Source organism: Manis javanica, chromosome 6 (genome assembly GCF_040802235.1).
Source record: "Manis javanica isolate MJ-LG chromosome 6, MJ_LKY, whole genome shotgun sequence".
Lineage (NCBI taxonomy): Eukaryota > Metazoa > Chordata > Mammalia > Pholidota > Manidae > Manis > Manis javanica.
In genome coordinates, this window is record NC_133161.1 from 44,195,001 (window position 1) to 44,210,858 (window position 15,858).

A 15,858-nucleotide genomic window follows, 5' to 3' on the forward strand; every position below is an offset into this window, starting at 1 on the left:
TGCCTTAACTATCAAACAAACTCAAATCCTACACATAATCATGGTCATAATCGTTTTCAATATCTAGTTGGGAAACTAATAGAAAAAAGTCTTCTGTGCTATAAAGCAAATATCATGAACTCTAGACTCATTATGATTATTTTGACTATGGCTTTCTCCTTTTAAGGTTTTAACCCCAGTATTAAATCATTTCCTAATGTGATATAATAAGACAATGGTAATTAGGTGATTTTTCAATGGAATATTGTAGCGAAAGGTTTAGAGTGAGGAAAATGGATGCTCTTTTATCCTCTTACAATTTTCTTCAGTTTTTATCACTGAATCAAGTTGCCTGGTTTAGCAACTAAAAATAGAGAATGTTCAGTTACATTTGAATTTCAGATCACAAACAAATAGTTTTTAGCCTAAGTATGGCCCATGGATTATTTAGGACATGTTTTTACCAAAAAAAAGTAGCTGTTTATCTAAAATGCAAATGTAACTGGTTGTCTTGTATATAACTGGCAAGCCTATCATGGAATCAGTTTTCTCTACTCTTTCAAAAGGAGAAGTTTTCACTTCTATGTCAGGCTCCATCTATACCAAAAAAACCACCAAAAAATAGCCCCAACACACTAAGCTCAGTTTTCATATTTAGTGGATTTACTAATTAGTTAAAAACCAAGGAGTTTAACTCTTTGCTTCATCTTAATGAATGAGTATGAAAAAGTAAGGAAAAATAGTCTGAAAATGACACAGGAGTCCCAAGATACAAAGAATGGTTACAAAAGGAAGGGGAACATAATTTTCTGTATCTCACCTCAGAACCTTGCTTGAAATTACTCACAATATAGGAGAAATACCCTAAAGTTTTGAGCCTAAACCATTCCCATCCCCTGTGTTTTAGAGCTTTCCATGTTAATGAAGCCATGCAGGTAGTTACGGGGGTGCAGAAATTGTCCAGGCCAGAACCCATGACAAAAGACACTTAGGTTATCGCTAAGAGTCTTTCTTCTTAGGAATCACCTGGTCACACAGCTAAATGTAAAGAAATCTCAGAACAGACCACAGTGGCCCTTTCATTCCAGCTGAGAGGAAATGAGAGCAGAGAACTAATACCCCTTCTCCCCAGGCAGGAAACAAAAAACAAATTGTAAGGGTTACTATACCAAAAGAAAGGAGTCCCAGCAGAGAAGTGGCCTGTGTAACTTTCTGCAACTTGCTTAAAATGTGTTTGGAGAGGTCTTGGTTGCCTCCCTGTCTCCTTGAGCTGATATCGTAGCTGCTACACTAAAATGCTCTTATCACTACTGAACAGGGACACAGGTTTCTTCCGATCTGCTCCATTTGGAAGTTAGGTATAGAAAGCCAGGGCAGTCTGCTTGCCAAACTTTGTGGTCAAGTTGGGGATAAGGATACACAGTGATTCTCTCTACTCACCCTTTAAAGAAAGCAAGCGGTAAGCATGTAGTTAGAAATGGCGGGAGTTATTAGTGACAGGTCCTGGGCTCAGAGGAGGAACATGGGAGAATAAGTACAGTGGTTCTGGTTGTGTTTTTATTTCTATGAACCCTCTTGCTGTTCCTTTAATGCCCTTTAACCTGTTGGCAGTAGCATCAGGTCTGAATGCAGGGCTGGAAAGTACTTTGTTGAGGAAGTAAAACTTGTTTTCATTTGGTTGCCATGGTTATGGTACTGGGTGTTACCAACATGATGATTTGCATTGCAAACCATCACTGGAAATGAGGACAGTAGAACTTGATATTCCAGGTGGAGAGATTCAATTTGCAGAAACTTCTAAGCAGAAAGTACAGAGGTAGCAAACATAAACATACACACATATCCCAAACTCATAAAGAAAGGGACCTAAATGTCAGACCTAGCCTCCCTGGGATTGCAGTATCTATGAAGTATTTCAGTTGGCAGATAAGACAATTGTGCTTCATAAAGGTAAATAAGCATATTATCAACCTCATTTTTAAAAATTAAATTCCACAGTTACATGCAGTATGTATCCTTGTAAGGACATAATGCTAAAGCATCACTTAAAGTTGTTCTATTCTTGAGTCATGCCTTTGACAATATTCTTTATTTAATAAGCTGCATCAGAGTTTGAAATAATGGCAGAGACCATGTACATTTCAAATTATATTTAACTTCAAACAAAGAGGAACCCCAATATGCAAAAGGGAAGTGCTGAGGTTGTCTTCAAGGAGAATATGGGGAAGGGACTTTATCAAATCTTCCCTGTTCCCCCATGACAGCTGGTGAGTTCCTCTGAAGAGCTTCTAGCCTCTGTGAGCAGGATTTCAGTAGCCCTAAATGCTGGCCCTAAATCTATTCTGGGAGCTTTCCCTTGTCTCTTAGAATTTTCCCCACCTCTTTACCACCACGATGATAGTGGTAGTTTTCATGCTTAGAGGGTGAGTCTGGGGAGGGGGAGAGTGTCAGCCTCCCCAGAATCTCCATCAGACCCACATTCTTTATTAAAACCTATTCAAGTGTTTCCCATCTTACAAAAACAATTAGGACAACACAAGTCAAACTGGGTGCACTCATTTCAATCAAGTCCTTCCTATACAGGAATTCTGCATCTAACAGTGGTGACAAAAATAAGATGAAGAAATGGTAATGATAGCCACTATTTGCTGTTGACTCGTGCCAAACCCCACACTAAAAATTTTACAACATTTTATTACTTGATTCTCCCAGGAAACTTTGGTGAAAGTTATTCCACCTCCATCTTCTGGATGAAGAAACTCAGGTTCTTAAATATTAAATGACTTGTCCCCAGTCACACATGTCATAATGGATAGAGCCAGGAGTCAGGCAAAGCTAGATTTACCTGACTCCCAAATCCATATTCTTAACAATTATGTATATTCTCAGAGTTCAAAACAGAGTGTACTAATAGCTCCTATACACTTTCCAACTGGCTTGTTCAGGGAAGGAGAGCTTATTTTTGCAGGGGTGCCACAATCTTTCAGTTTTCCAGTGATTCTGAAAAGAAGGGAAATAAATTTAGCCCTGTTGTTCTGGGCCCACCACACTGACTCAGGGTACAGTTGTTATGCTTATTGAGAGAGTTTCCAAGCAGGTTCAAGAGCCCTGGCTAAACAGAACAAGAGCTCAGGTAACCTTCCCTTCCTTCCACGTTTATGCAGACACTCAAGCTCAATATTTTTTTAACATTCCCAATGAGCCAGAAACTTCTAAAAAGTACAATCTCAATGTACAGTACAATTAAATGATGCTTGGGACTGATTGATAGGTTAGCAAGCTACAAAAATAAATGGGAGGCAATTCTCTTTCCTTAGTAATTTTTAACAGATAATATGATAAATCTAGTTGCTAAATGCTTATCATGAGATTAAGTGACCCCAAATAGCTTTTACATTCCACCAGATAGACATTAAGATTGTGTTTCATTTTAAGAAGACATTTAACAATGCTTATTATATTCTAACCCTTAGAGTTAAATTTGACACATTGTGCATGCTCAGCAAATATTTGATATTCATTCTCATCACAATAAATCCTGCTAGGTCAATTCAATCTTCCTACAGAAAAGACCCAATCAAATGCTGCCTCCACTATGAGGAGACTCCCCCTATTTTACCTTCATTTTACTTACGTTTGTTCCCAGAGCTCCTCCCACATTGTGTCTCCCATTAACCAGTGATTCAAGACTGGAGCCAGTTTTGCCCCCAAGGGCCCTTTTGCAATGTCTGGAGACCTTTTTGGTTGTCACAGTGGATGGAGGATATAACCAGTATCTATTAAGTAAAGGCCCAGCAAACTGCTGAACACACTGTAATGCAGAAAGCAGTCACCCTCCCTGACCAGCAAAGAATTTTCCAGTCCCAAATATCAAAAGTGTTGAGATTTAAAATGCTGTATTGGATAAAGGGAATGCACAAATTGTTTAGGACTTAGAGCCATAAGTGCTTAGTTCCATCTCTGGCTCCAGTACTTACTACCTGCAAGGCATTGGGAAGGTCTCCATTTCTGAGACTCAGTATTATCCCCAGGAAAATGTAATACTTATTTTACGGATGCTCCTTTCACAGAGATATTGCAAAAGTGACTGCAGTAATGCATGAGAAGTGGCCCTTACACTTAAGATGACCATCATGAGATGTGTTGTGATTGTATGTATAATGATGACAACAATAATAACAATTGGGCAGGTAGTTTGGATACATAGGTCTGGAGCTCAGTAATGAAATCTGGGCAGGATTTCAAATCTGAACTTGAATGTTATTCATTTTAATTGCATTTCAACAAGTGTTTATTGTGCAGCATCTCTGGGTAGCATTCTTGTAAGTACTATAGATACAAAAATAAGATATTTTCTCTGAATTATGGAGCTCTCATTTAAGGGTAGAGTCATAAACAAAATTTTATAATACCATGTAAAATAATCTAAGATAACAGATGATAGGTGAATAAAGTTTTTTAGAAGCAGGGAAATTCAAGATATATTTTAAAAGTTTATGGGCTGCATTATCACTGGCAACAAAAAACCCATCTTTATTGCCTTATTTTACTGATCCCCATGGGAGAAAATGTACATTCTTATGACTTAGATTACCCACTGTATGGAATAGATGAAAGTCAATAAGACAAATGAAATTGCTTTTTAACAATGAATATGTTAAATCTGACCATATAGAAAAGTAACAAAATGGAGACAGCTCTCTAATCTTTAATCCTGAAATGGGACCACAGTCACAACTCAGAATAGCTGCATCTGCTCATCACTGTATCTGCTCATCACTGTAACTGAGGCATAAAATGTTTTCTGAATGCAAATGAATGGTGCTTGGGGAAGCTTTCTGGGGCACTTTAGGGAGATGGACTGGGTTCACATTTACGTTGGTAATAAAGGGAATAAATAACAGGAAATAAATAACTGCTCAATAAATGTAAACTGAACTGAATTGACTTGACACAGTAATAGGAAGTAGCATTGAATTTTCCCTTTTCTGTACCAAGTCAACACATATTTGGTTGGATGGGAGAGTAACAAATATCCAGAAAATTTTCATAAAAACAATGAGTGGACTCATCTAGTTTACACATTGTTTTGGGTACTCAAGGGTAAAAGAGATGGAAAAGGATACCCCATGCTAACACTGATAGAAAGAAAGCTGAACTAGCTATATTCATTCCAAACAAAGCTGACTTCAGAACATGGGATATTACCAGGGAAAAAGATGGACATTATGTAATGATATAGGTATAAATTCTCCAAGAAGATATAACAATCTTAACTGTGTATACTAACACAAGAATGTCAAAATATATGATATGAAAACTGACAGAGCTTCAAGGAGAAATAGACAAATTCACATTATAGTTGAAAACTTCAATATCCCTTTTCAGTAATTAATACACAAAGCAGGCAGAAAATCAGTAAGGTTATTGAATACCTGAACAGCTCTATTAACCAACTTGATCAACATGATATTTATTAAAAACTTCATCCAACTATAACAGAATATACTCTTCTCAAGGCCACATGGAATATTCAACAAGATAGACCATATTCTGGTCCATAAAATACACCTTAATGAATTTACAATACTAGAAATCACACAAAGTATGTTCTCATGCCATAGTGGACTCAAACTAGAAATCAATTTACAGAAAAAAAGAAACCTGGAAAAACCTCAAAATGTTTGGAGATTAAATAACAATTCTAAATAACACATTGGTAAAAGAAGAAATCTCAAGATAAATTTTAAAATACTTTCAACTAAGTGAAAATGAACATACACCTCATCAAATTTGTAAGGTGCAGCAAAGCAGTGTTAGAAGGAAATTTGCAGCATTAAGTGCATATTTTAGAAAAGAATGACGATCTAAAATCTACAATGTAAGTTTCTCTACTTTAGGAAATGAGAGGAAAAAAGAGCAGCATAAGCCTAAAGCAAGCAGAAGAAAAGAAAAGAAATAATAAAAATGAGACCAAAAATAAATGAAATTCAAAGGAGGAAAACAATAGAGAAAAATAAATGAAACCAAAAACTCATTCTTTGAAAAGATCAATAGAATAGACAAATTTCTAGCCAAGCTAACTAAGAATAAAAGGGGAAAGGTATAAATGTAATGTGGAAGTTAAGTTTCTCACAGTAGAGTGGAAATTTACAAATAAGAAAGGAGAAGAAGCTAGAATGATCTAGGTGGTAACAGTGGAGTAGATCTGGGGACGTCAATATCAACTCATCATTAACTTAATATAGGTGCAATGTTTACATATGGACATATTTATAGATGTGTTGATACACATACATGGGTTAGTATGCACATATATACTGCTTCCCTCTGTCATCTGAGATGGCCTAGAAGTGAAATAGCCCGCTAGTAATAAGCATGTCTAGTATCCAGATCTTGGTGTCTAATTCTATTCTCCAATAAAAAGGAACCAATCGTCCTTGAGAGATGGCTGATTCTAGGACTAGAACAGGAAATACAAAAGAGGAACTTGCAGCATCTACAGTGCCAGAAGGTAAGGAAGCGCTAAACACACACACACACACACACACACACACACACACAAGCTGATCTGGTATGTCAAAGAGATACAAACATCAGCTGAAAAAGCTCTTCATGGCTAGAGCTGGTACAATTTCAGTACACAATAAATAAAGCATTATTGTATTAAAACCCAAAATTTAAAATAAATATCCATGAATCCATGCAGATATTAATATAAATAAATGATTGAATAAGTAAATAATTGTAGGAGAATAGACAAATCTCCTGTGCAGGAGAATTACAAATAATTTATGTGGGTATTCCACCCTCTAACTTCCCACTTCTTGGGTGTGGGCTATGCATAGTGACTTTCTTCCAAAGAATACTGCATTGAAAGAGAGGAGAAAAAGTAACTTTACACCTGAGAAACCTAACAATCACCCCCTGAGGTTAACATCAAGAGTGATGTCATGCTGGTAGAATGTACCCTTGATATAATAAGATGAGAATGACACTTTACCTCTGGGATCTTCCTGCCCTACCCCTATCATGCCAGTCTAATCATAAGAACAGCAGAAATCCCGAATCAATACCGGTTCATTAATTGTAATAAATGTACCACACCAATGTAAGTTACCAGTAATGTGGGAAAGTGAATATGAGAAACTCTCTGCACTACCTTTGTAATTTTTCCATAAATCTAAAACTATTCAAAAATAAAAGTAGGAGAATTTTTGGTGGTTCATTAGATGGTATTTAGTACATCCACTCCAACTCTGAGTCAGCAATTATAAAGTAAGATCATTCGTGATAGTGTGTGCTAAGTGACAAATAGCAGCAGGATATATATACATATATGTATATCCACTAATATTACATATATTTTGAGAGATTGAAAATATATACATGTATGCATGATTGTGTGTATATATCAATGCAGTGAAGTTAATATCACTATATAAAGATGAATAGCCAACGTTAAGAGTAGCTATCTCTGGATGATATGATTATGGATAATTTTATTATTTCCTTTTATTATCTTCTTTTATTTTCTTCATTTTATTTGACAGTATTTTAAAACTATTGACCAAGAACACAATTATTTTTTAAATAAAAATAAGTTACTACAAGCTCTTATTTTTAAAATCAGTAAGTATTCATGATGAACGCTGCCTGTCTGGGCTATGTGTCCCTCCTCCAAACCCAACCAATACCCCATGCTTACCTCTGTCATTGTATTTATAAGAAACCATTTCATGTATTTATGCTATTTGGCTGTCTTCCTTCCTAGATTATAAAATTCTTCAGGACAAAAAAAAGATATCTCTCACTCCTGCATCCCTATTATCTTGTGCAGAGCCTGGTGTATTGTGCATTTGGGGGGCAGGGGCAGAGGGCAATACAGTGTGAAATCTTGGACAAGTAATTGCTCCAGTTTGCTCAGATGTCAAATGAGAAATCTGGGCTACTGCCAGCTCTAAGATTCAAGGTTCTCTGTCCGTCTCAATGAATTAGGCATAATTTCACAAAATAGTAACTCCAGGGAGATTATGTGACTTGCCCAAATTCTTTTGCATCTTCTGGAAGATGATGGAAGATTGAGATTCAGGAAATGTCTGCTCTGTGGGGATTGGTTCAGAAAGCTTTTTTCTGTGGGCTTTAAATAATTTATTATTTGTGGTTAAGTTTGTCCTTGAAAATTTTCAAAGGTCTGAACAAATCAGAATGATTAAAATATGGAAAGATTAAACACAAGGATAATTATTTACACCTTAGAGAAAAAAAATTCCTACAATATGCAGAAAATGCACGTGAGAAATGAGAGCATTGTTATATGTGTGCCATTCTAATTATGCTGCTTTTCCTGGGCCCTGAGATTAAGGAAGAATGGTGAAAAAGCACAATTCACCATCTACACACCTCAAAGTCAGCCTCCAAGGACCTTCTAACATCAGCGATTCTGCCATCTCTTCACCAGTAACATTCTCCTGCTGTCCCACTCCTGTTCCCACTGACGCTGATCTCTTGAAACATCAAGTTCACCTAGAAGAATCTATTACAGTTTGTATTATTTTCCTATTGATCTGTTATAAATTGCCACAAATTTCGTAGCTTAAGATGACACAGATTGATTATCTTATAGTTCTGGAGGTCAGAAGTCCAAAATGGATCTCACTGAAAATTCCTTTCTCAGGGGTCTAGGAAAGAACTCGTTTCCCTGCCTTCTCCATCTTCCAGAGGTTGCCCATGTTCCTTGGCTCGTGGTCCCTTCCTCCATCTTCAAAGCCAGTCATGTAGCTTCTGCAGCTCTCTTTCTGACACGGACACTTTCCTTCCCTAACTCTGACTCTCCTGCCTCCCCTGATAAGGACCCGTGATCACATCAGACCCACCCAGACGATCCAGGATAATCTCTCCATCTCAAGACTCTTAACGTGATCATATCTACAAAGTCCCTTTTGAAACATAAGGTAACATATGGACATCTTTGGTATGGGGGCCATTATCTTGTCTACCCTATATCCACCTTTCTCCCATTATCCAGCACAGTGGTCACCTTTTGTGTGCAACCCTATTTTCACAGCAACCTCTAAATTAGGCACCTTTGTACCAGTCACATCTTGCCACAGAGAAGTCACAACTTTGGAGGTTCTACAAAGATTGCCCTTTAGAAAGTGTAAATGGATACTTGAGGCTCTAATTACAGCTACATATGCATGTAATATTTCTGTATTCAGACAAAATTTGTTTTTTCTCAAGAGTATAGCTTTGTTGGGACAGATTTAGATTTAAATCTGGCTCCGCCACCTATTATCTGTGTCACTTAGAGTGTGAGCTGCTTTCTTTTTCTGAGCTTTGCCATCTTAATTCAACCACATTTTCTACCACCCTTGTTCTACACCCCACTATCCTGGAGATTTCTGTGATGGTTGAAGGATATCCAGGGTGTCCTAAATTACATAGTAAGAGTCATAATTGAATTACATAGACTTAATAGGAATAAATAAGTAGAAAACAAATGAGATCATATAATTTAGGTGGGTTTTTTTACATGAGTCTCAGGTATGATGTGTTAATTCTCTTCTCTGAAAATACGTTCAATATTTATTTTCTAGAATCTATAAACACATGCCAAAAAAATCTTTGAACAACTACCTACATGTCCAATAAGACACTCAGGTGATGAAATATTATGATCCCTGTAAAATACGATGTTTTAAAGGGTTTTGTTGGTAATCTCCTGGCCCCTCCCTCTCAAGGTCCAACCTTTGTCTCTGTGATTCTCTGAAACTTGTCCAGTTGTTTGGCATGCTTTATGGTTCTGGGGGTCCGGCTCTTTTTTTTTCTTTTTTTAAAAATTAAACTAGGTTCCCAAGTATACTCCTCTACCTTCTCTGATGTCCCCATTACTAATATTAAATCTGCCAAAAGTTCAATATTTAATTAGGAAACTTAGTATATTATTAGCACCATAATTTATTAAGGATGATTCAAAATATATAGATGATTTCTTTTCTTAACACAATGTATTTGTCATCTTCTAACATAAAAGAGTGACTCATTAGCCCCACCCACCAAAGAGCTTCACACCTTGATTACTTTCTCAGGATGTGTGCCTGATGCCTTCTTTCTCTTTTCTAATTCCTCATTCACATTCCCTCCCTCTGTCATTCTTTCTTTAGAAAAGAAATGTATCAGGTGGCTCACTGCAAACATTTTAAACATTGCAATATATATAAAATGAAGTGAGAACTTTTCCCCACCTTCTCAGTCTTGTGATGTAGTTATTATAAAAATTGTTTCCAATCACTGTCCTCCAAGGTTTTTCACTTAAACATCTGGACATCATGCTACATAGATCTGACTTATTTTTTAGTGGCCAAATAGTAGTCCATTGTATCGACACACCATAATTTGTTTCCCTTTACTTATACTGCAGAAAGCAGTGTTTCGCTCATTGGGTTTGTCACTCCATGTATTTTTTAGTGGAGAAGTACTGAAAAGGAATGCAAAAACAACCTCACAATTCCCTTAAAAACTCCTTTTCCCCGAACTTCCTCAATTCTTGATCTCTTATCTTGGAGGGGTTGGGGAAGTGGTCTGGTAAAATTATTAAGCTGCATATCATTAAACACCAGTAGATAATTACTTGAGCACCACCTGTCTCTCTCCTGACAGTTCCCAGTGGTGGTGACTGAAATGGACCAACCTCACGTCAGGACCAGGAGAAGTGGGAGGGAGCCCTATGCTGACTTAAGAAAGGTATTGGCTGAAAATACAACTGTTTTTATGATATAGGGGTGTAGACACACACATATGTGCATGTGTGCACATATATACTAAAAGCAATTGTGCCTATATATGTTGATTTATAAAAAGAAAAGTGTAAACATGTTCTATTGTCTGGTTGGAACATACAATTTCATTGGTATTTAGCATGCTTCATTAATTAACAACTTATGTCTGTTAACAGCAGAGTGACAAAATACCATTCTGACTACAGCATTCCAAACATTGTTCTAAATGAAATCCTCACACAAAAATACCACCATCCGGAAATCGGAAGTTCAGCACCACGGTATCAAGGACCCCTTTACCTCCTGGGCTCCCTCTCTCTCAGCTCTCTCTCTCTCTCGTTCTACTTCCCTGGAATCAGCGAGCTTTCATGACCACTCCATTCATTTGTCAGTTCTTAGCTACAACTCTAGGTTAGTCCTATTTTTGATCCAAAGGAACTCAGACTTAATACTCCTTCTTCTGTCTCTTCCACAGTGAATCTTCAACCCCTTTACACCCGTGGCATTTAACATCATTCTATTGTTTCTAACTGCAGTCTCATCAGGTTCACCTGCTTTCAACCCAAGCCTGTTAACGCAGTTCCAGTCAAAAGATTCTAACACATAGGAAGAAGGAGAAAGGAAGCTGACTTTCTGCGTCTCTTCTTTTAGTGATAGGGAGGACATTTAGGTTCTAATGCACAAAGAAAAGTTCTTGATCAACAGTCTTACCTGCTGCAGTTAGAGCAGAGCTCAGGAGACAAGCAGAGTCTACCCCCTAAAGAAGTTGAATGTCGCAGCCCCCTCCACTGACCCTTATCTGCCTGCAAAAGAAGCTCTTCTCCTGAACTGTCTGAAAGCTGTGTGCCTGGACAGGTCCTGCAGGAAACCGTGTAGCATTTGACTAATCTTACATAACATTTTCATAATCCACGCCCATTTGTCTCAAGGAAAAACCTGTTTTCCTGATCTTTTTATATCAGGAAACATATAAGACAGTGGACTGAGAGAGTGGGGTTCCTTCAGACAAATGAATCTGTCTGGAGGAGACATTCCTGCATTCATGGGTCCCACAGGACATTTGGAGGTCTACTTTCTGCCAGACCCTGGGCTGGACAAAAGAGATGTGAAGATGAACAAGTCGTTTCCTCTCCCTCAAGAAGCTTACAGGCTTTTGGAGGCCACACTAGTAACCCCTCGGAGAAGTACTGAGGACACAGAGGGAGAGGGGATGTATCACCTCATGGGAACTTGAGATTTCCCAAGGAGATAGTGCCCATGATGAGTTCTGAAGCATGAGTAGCAGTTTTCCTGATGAATGAGAGTTAAGCGAGGCTTGGGGCTGCAGGGAGGATGTTGAAAGCAGAGAGAGCAGAGCCCAAGGCATAACATTCTTGAACAGGGTCATAGTTGGGGACTGCAAAGTTGTCTGTGCGGCTGGAGCACAGAGCATGCGGAAGCAAGGGGAGAGACGGGGCGGAAGATGTAGGACGCATCACCTGGTGGGCTAACTTATGACTGAGAAAACAGTAATTATGAATCTGGATACTATAATGATTCTATGCTTTAGTGTCTGAAGTTAGCATATTATTTGTAAGCATGAGAGAGAAGCACTGAAGGGGAGAGAGTTCAATGTATATTTAGTTACCCTGTGTGTTCAGAAAATGGGTGATCTGCTTGGTCAAATGACCTAGCATAAATACCAACTGAATACCAGCTTCCAAATAATTAGAATAATTACAGTGTATTAAATATTAAAGCTGTTTTAGTACATGTGACTATCTATTCTTTTGACACTTCAGAAGGAAATTCAAGACTAGAGAAGGTCAGGACTGTGATCGGCATGCACACCACTCTGGGTGAGGTCCAAGGTGATTGCCAACAAGGTCTGCTAGGGAGGAAGTGGGCTTAGAATTCTAGTTTAAAAAATCACTTTTTGCATTTAGAATATTTTTACACATTATGTACTGTGAAACCTCCTGACTGACAGATTGAATTTAGGCCAGCATAATAAATGAAGCTCTGCACTAATAATGTTAATACAAACAAATAATCAGAATAAACCACATTTCCCCATGTGATCTAACAAACATATGGTCTTGTGGTTGAAACTTGGCAAGTTAATTGTCATAAGAACCCTGAAAGGAAGGTGGAATGAAGTGGTAATTTTATCCCTAGGTCAGACCTCCATCCTTGATAATTTCCCTGTTCCCACAGACTGGCAAACCCTTGAAATAGCAAGTACATTCTATTGTTAACATTCTACCCCCCAGTGAAATCGCTTTAATGATTGTAATTTGTTCCATTAGTGTTGGCTTTATAGCTTCATTAAGTCCTTGCACATCCATTATTTTACTTTGTTTCCAAAGACCTGTTGGATAATCAGGGCAGGAAAGTTATTTCCCCCGACCCTATGTTTAGCATGAAAGAAGCTAAGACCCAGAAAAGTGACTTGTTTTGTCCGAGGTCAAATGACCTGAACTACAAAGCATACTTCTGTCTCTGAGTCTGACTACCCTTTTCATACTATCATAATGCCTTGAGGACATTTCCTTAAAAGGAAGTTGTCCATAGTCACTAAATTGCACAACTCCTGATCAGTTCCTACAGTGCGCAAATAATTTTATATGGCCCAGTGTCCATCTTACCTAGCCTTCTTCAATGTCCCAGCCAAATATTTATAAAAATTGGCTTGTTTCAGTCCACTTTGGCTTTGACCTCTCTTGCCAATTTGGTTTTCCCAGGTTCTGTCTCCTGTCCCTATTTGGACTCTCCCTCTCTGTCTAACATCCTAAAGTTTCATACTCTTCTTAATGACCCTCAATTTATTTATTTTATGAATTGCTTTTTTAAATAAAAGCCAACAACTCCTTTTTAAGTGTTTCTATGGAGACTAGGGCCTGTAGATGATGAAACAATGTCACAAAGTCATGTTTGGCTCAGCTGCATGCTCTGCATCCCAGGCTTCCAGTTACCTGTCAGAGAGGATGAGTCACTGGGCGATGGAGGCATAATGCAAGCTGCCCCCAAAGAAGAAGGGCAGGGTGCGGGGGTCCTCCATTCCACACCAGTATGAGGATGGGCACTCTGGGAAAGGTCAGTCCAAAAGGATTACTTAGGTATTCTAGATGGATGGCTTGGGAATATAAATATAGTCAAAGGGAAACCAAAGCCATATCTGGGAATATAACGCAGCCCGGCATCCTTAAGTTTCATATCTCTTTTCAATGGCCTATCTGTCTTCAATTTATTTCTTTTACAATATATATGCATGTATATATAGATACACATATATATTCATTCATGTTATATTCATAATATAATATATATGCATATATATATGAATATAACACAGAATATCAAGTCTAAGGATCAATGAGTTTTTAAGACTAAAGTCCTGAGCAAAATGGGGTCCCATGTGGTGGTAGAGGTGAAATCTGCTGCTGTAAGACCCAGATAGGGTTGGACAGGAGGTGTATAAGCAATAGGGTTAGTTATAGAATACAGGCCTGACTATAGAGGGGCAAAGTCTGAACCAAATACATAGGTCCATGAATAGCCATCTTCAAGACCAAGAAAGAAAGCAGAAAAAAGAAAGGAAGTGTCAGAAGGCATAGGTGGTAGGCCGTGGAAAGTGGGATGAGAGAGAGGAGCAGAGCCTGCTTTAATAAGGCAGGACTCCGTAGGGCTCCAGTCCCCTCCCAGCACCATCTAGCCCTCCTACCAGACCCAACAGCATCCCCAGCCACATCGACCCAGTCAGGTCGCCCCAGGTTCCCCACTCTATGCTGCCTCCATGACTTTTCCTGAACTTCTTCCTGGTTGGTTTACTTGAAAACACCTAAGCACCTGCCAGGGTGTGGCTTTCTGTCTTTACAAATCTCTCCTAGGTGCTTCCTCACTGATTTATTTAAGCATGGTCTATGTTCCCAGCACTGTTCTAATTAAAACCTCATATCAACCCTGTGGTATAAGGAATAATACTGTTATTCCCATTATGCAGATGAGGGACCTGAGACATGGAAAGGTTAAGGAACACAGCCTCTCAGAGGAAGAATTAGTATTCATACCCTGGCAGCTGGCTCCAGAGTCTATACTCTCAACTGCTGCTGATACGTCCAGGGCAGCTACTCTCCCCTAAAGGACACCATCACTGTGCCTTGCACATGTTACTATAATATCACTTGTTTAGAAGACTTTCTTACCCAATAAACTTGAAGATTCTGGACAGCAGAGCCAGCAACTTAACTGTCTTTTTTCATAGCCTTATACTTGTTAACCCCGGAAAATATTCCTCTGTATTTCTGATCTCAGTTAATGACATAACCATTCACTCAGAATCCAAGCCAGAAATGTAGGGATTATTTTAGGTTTATCTCTTCTTCCTTATTCTTATCACAACTAAGCCCTGTCAATTCTTCTTCCTAAATCCCTCTTGAATTCATCCTTTCCTTTCTGTCTCCACCACCACTACCCGTTAAAGCCTGAACATTTATTTTCTGAGTTATATCAGCTACCTTCCTGGTCTTCTGGCCTCCCTCCCTCCTCTCACTCAAACCTGCCCACACAGCTAGTAGGGATCTGAACAGATCACTCACTTAATTACCATTGTAATCATCTGAAGTACCCAAAGGTCATTTTTTTCTCCCACACATCACATCCCTGTAGATGATACTTCCTTTTTTGGGGCAAACTATCCTTTATTTCTCTGCCTATATTGTTTCTACTCATCATGTAAGACTCAACTTAGTCAATTAATTTTACTTATCCACTCCACCATTGATAGAAATTCAGCTGGGCTCCAATGCCCACAACAAAATTATGAGCATTCTTGTTCATGTCTTTCATGACTGGTCTTTCCTGACCTTGCATACAAGTTTGTCTGGGATATATTCCTAGTAGCCAGATTTCAGGATCAGGGTCAACTGTTCAAAGTCACAAAAGCTGGCCCAGAGTCAAGGATTGGTACGAATGGTGAATCAGATATAGCTAAGCTTACATCTTTATGTAAATGATATACTTAAGATCAAGAATCCATGGTGTTTTCAGTGTTCACACCTCCCTGAGGCTTCTTTTAACCCAAGGGGACACCTCCAAAGTTTAGAGATCCTAGATAGCT

At 38.4% G+C, this 15,858-nt stretch overlaps 1 protein-coding gene across 5 annotated transcripts in view; it reads right to left on the reverse strand.

Annotated features, from left to right (window-relative positions):
• The window catches only part of ITPRID1 (ITPR interacting domain containing 1), a 128,386-nt gene extending 116,782 nt beyond the window's left edge, over nt 1-11,604 (reverse strand). For all 5 annotated transcript variants that reach the window (XM_073238639.1, XM_036990587.2, XM_036990586.2 and 2 more), the window contains exon 1: nt 11,472-11,604. The gene's annotated coding sequence lies outside the window, so the exon portion shown is untranslated. The remainder of the gene's footprint in view (nt 1-11,471) is intronic.
• Nucleotides 11,605-15,858: the final 4,254 nt, after the last annotated feature.